Here is a 4550-nt window from a genome sequence, read left to right as displayed (position 1 = left end):
ATATATATATATATATATATATATAAAATAGAAAAATAGAAATGTGTAGTAAATGTCCAACTCCTCCAACATCGGAAAGTTCTCAGTGGCTATAGTTAAACCTCTAGCAAAGTTACCATAACACCTAACAAATCGAAGATGTCTAAGTTGGTTGCATCTGTTAGAAAGAGGGCGTACATGAATATTTAGAAATAACAGGCACCTTAACATGAATATTTGGTAGAACCCATTAATTACTAAAATATCTCAACTTGCAAGTAAGATGAGGATGCAAATGCGTACCTTTGAGTAACGTAGTAGAGCAAGTCCATGTTGCCAAAATTCTCGATGCATCAATACTAACATTCACGTGCATCAATATTAGTATTAGAAATGCTTAATTATAAATGATAAAAATGAGAAGATCTCATAATTATAATTAAGGAGATCTTCTTATCTTTATCATTTATATCAAGAATTGAATGTTTAGCCTCAGTAGATTGTATGTACTTTGTGGGGGAATTATATTGAAGAATATTTCACTATAATTCATTTTTATTGAATTAAAATTTGATTAATAAATGTTATAATTTTAAAAAAATAAATTTGTGATAGTGTATTTTAATTTGTTATGAACTTTTGCTTATTTGATAAGATTATATAAATAATTGAGACAATTTTAATAATTTTCATAACTTATGAATTTTTTATGTTTATAAATAAAAATACAATTTAAAAATCCAAATAGTATGTCCTAACAAAATTATAAATTCATCTCAAATAATTTTATATTATAATTTCAAATCATAACGAAATGGACCATTAACTAGTTGAAGAAATGGGTTTATCCGTAGATCTAATTAAATTGTATACAAATGCTCCTGCCACAGTTCCTATGAGTGGCCCAGCTATATATACCCAAAGTCCCTTATAGACTTGCTTAACTATAGCTGGACCAATGCTCCTTGCTGGGTTCATTGATGCTCCTGAAATTGGCCTGCATTCAGGACATTTCAAAGCTAAAAATTAGGGGATGGTACACATTATATTTGACTGCTTGCCAATATGAGTATATATATATTCCTATTTCAATTTATTTGTCTTGTTTTTCTTTTGTCTGTTTTAAAAAAAATTCACTTTCTTTTTTTTGAAAACTCTTTAATTATAACTTTCCACGTAATATGCTTAAAAATCAAATAATATTTATACATTTCTCGACTATCATTTTGATGGACGGTGTAAAAATTCAAATTATCTATTGATGCTCTCCATTTCAAAATCAATAAGTATTACTTTTAAATAGGTGGAGTATCAATTAAGTGAAGAGTTTGAGATACTAAGAGAAAATAATATCAACAATTGTTGTTTTAATTAAAGCTATTAAATGTTAAGGCCTAACTCCTCAAAATATAATTTATAAGATAAGGATTATTTAATATCATTTATAAAATTAAATAGAAGCTAACATCCACCAATATGCACTAAATATGAGTTGAGTGGCTTGACATTAACAAACATACCCTGCAACAAAGACGTTCAAGATTATTGTCATTCCAATTGCTAATCCACCAAGGTGTCCTATCTGCAAGTACAAAATATAAGAAAAACATATATTGGTGTAAATTATAATAATAAATCATCTCTTGAGTAAAATTATTTTAAATATAAAAAATAAAAATATCATATAAATTGAGATAGAGGTGAAAGAGCAAAATAATAGCGTACCGCTCTATCATCGGTACAAACTCCGCAAACAACGAACATTAGAAGGAAGGAAATGATGATTTCAATAGCCAAAGATTGGGCATTAGATCCAATTGGAATTGTACCAAAATAAGATTTTGAAGTCACGTCTAACAATAGTGTTAATGTGCCACTTGCTAGAATCGATCCCGTTAACTGAGCTATTATGTAAAAAGGTGCCTACATCATATATATTATATGTCAATTCATATACATTTTGCTAAAACAGAATAGTAACAAACATAGTATAATTTATTTTATATTATAACTTGGTTATCTTATCTGTTACAATAGGTTACATATCTTGTTGTTATAAGAGTTCAGACCTATTTTAAAGAAAACTTGCCTATAAATATTCTTTGAATGTTTGATAGTATAAAACTATATATATGTATATATTTACACTAAGCACTTAAATTTAACCAAGAATTAAGGGCAAATTATACTTTGACGACTACTTAATGAAATTTACACTTTGATTAATTAAAAGTTGTTAGTTATAGTAGCTTTGGTATCACAAATATCTGAGTTGGTACACATTTCAATTTGTTCAATACTATTCTTATACATCCTACTAATATTATCATGTATGTTCCTCCTAAGTCCTAATATAAAAATATAAATGAAAATTAAAACAAAAATAACAAAATCTTTAAAAAGTACAATAAAAAAATACGTACTAGCTTCCATGAAAATCGACGAAAGATGGTGAAAGTGATGGTGACAGCAGGATTAAAATGAGCTCCTGATACATGTCCCAGAGAGTAAATCATAACCATCACAATTAGACCCCAAGTAACGCATATTCCTGGAAAAGTTATACTTCCATCGTATAACTTATTCACTGCAACTGAACCACATCCAGCAAATATAATAAAGTATGTGCCAATGACCTCTGCAATCAACTGCAAATCAACATAACATTTGAAGTTATTCTAGTTAAAAACATAATTTTAAATAGCTATATAATTTAAATTCATGTATCTTATAAGTATAATTAAAATATAATCTATGTAAAATTAGTAAAGGAGAAATCTGACCGACTATTTGTATAAAGATCCCTACGAGTGACTACGAAAACATTTTTTGAGAATTAATTAACCTTTTGTGCAACAGTAACAACAGAAGGTGATGAACAAAATCTTGTGCTACTGTTGTTTGATTGGGAAATACAAATATTGATGCCTTCTTCAATATTTGTTGCCATGCTTTGAGCCTTCGGCTTTTAGAAAAGGCTCATTTTCTTAGATATCATTGTATTTATAATTGAATATATGAATAAAATCTTTTTTTTAGTTTATTATGTATTTCCTTATATGATATGTGAGTTTTTTTTAATTATTGTCAATATTGATTTTATTTCCTTAAATAAAATAACTTTCCTTATTATTATCACTTATTTCATTTCCTTAACTCATATGACTTTCCTTATTATTGAGTATCATTTATTTTATTTCTTTAAATGATATGGCTTTACTTATTATTGTGATCTATTTCATTTCCTTAGTTGCCTCTGATCTGTCTATTACTTGTATTTCTCTATTTTCTCTTCATTATTTTTTTAACTTTTAAAAAAATATATTTATCTTTTGCTTTCTAATCTATATATCTATATATAAAGGTGGAACATAAGTCCGCTGATGGCATGCCTCATTGATCAGGAAATGAATTTATATATTTTCTCAGATTTTGTTGATTTTCTTAGCATTTTTTCTTCATTTTTATTACAAAGAATTAAAAATAAAAATAAAAAATGCACAAGATAAATGATACTGCCGTTTTAAAACGTCTATAAACGTGGTCATATTAAAAGTCAATTTCTAATTAATTTCTTACCTTTTAATTATACTTTAATGCTATTTCAAGTCCATAAAAACTACCACTGAAAGCTTCATTTTACTTTATTTTTGTTTTACTTTCCTCCTCTCCCTTCTTTTAGTCATTTTCCTTACTCATTTAAATATTATTTTTCTTCTGTAACTCCTTTCACATGGCTTTTTAAATAATTATTATTCATCCTTCATTTGTTTATATTTTTATTTGTAATGTAAAGATTTTATAAAAATATGCTAACATAAATTTTGTTTTTTATTTCAGGTTCTATAAGTAGAGATTTATGATTTCAAATTTGGACAACCTTTAAAAAAAACAGATGATATTATAGAAAAAGGTAAGATGGAGATGTTCCATATTTAAATTGCATAAATATGTGTACTTAATTACATGAAAAATATATTTTCTAAATATGTATCTAGGTGGGATTTTTCATGATATGTATCCAGAATTAAATGTCAAAGGTATGATTTCTTTGTATTTTCTTGTATAATATGTGACATTTCTCTATGACCTTTATTTATATTTATATTTATATTTTTTCTTTCATTTAAACTAATTATTTTACTGTAAAAAAGAATTATTTAATTTATTACAAATTTATATATAATAATAAAGTTGAATATAAAAACGGTGATGTGACCCTCTCTAAGAGTTTCAATCCAATTTATCTTTTCTTTGCCTTTTTTCTAATTTTAAAATACCAAAAATTCACCTAAAAAATAAAAAATCATTAAAAATAATCATATTTATTTATATTTTAATCAATAGCCATATTTAATTTATTTTATCATTAAAGCTATTATTCTCTTTTCCTATAATATTTCTCAAATTCTCATCAATTATTACAAATTTTTCCATATGATCTAAAAAGAATCCCAACAAACTATTCACGATAGTTAAATTTTGTTGATTTTTATTTATTTATTTTATAGTTTTTTCCTTTCTTTGCTCTTTTTTTACTTTTCTTTTTATTTATTCAATTCAAAAAAATA

General features: G+C 25.6%; 1 pseudogene; it reads right to left on the bottom strand.

The window, feature by feature from the left end:
• The window catches only part of LOC102600137 (probable aquaporin NIP-type), a 12454-nt pseudogene that overhangs the window by 2520 nt on the left and 5384 nt on the right, over positions 1-4550 (bottom strand).

The sequence above is a fragment of the Solanum tuberosum genome, unplaced genomic scaffold, assembly GCF_000226075.1.
Source record: "Solanum tuberosum cultivar DM 1-3 516 R44 unplaced genomic scaffold, SolTub_3.0 scf00085, whole genome shotgun sequence".
Lineage (NCBI taxonomy): Eukaryota > Viridiplantae > Streptophyta > Magnoliopsida > Solanales > Solanaceae > Solanum > Solanum tuberosum.
The sequence above is the reverse complement of the archived record's forward strand: the minus strand, read 5'-3'. Positions and strand labels throughout refer to the sequence as shown.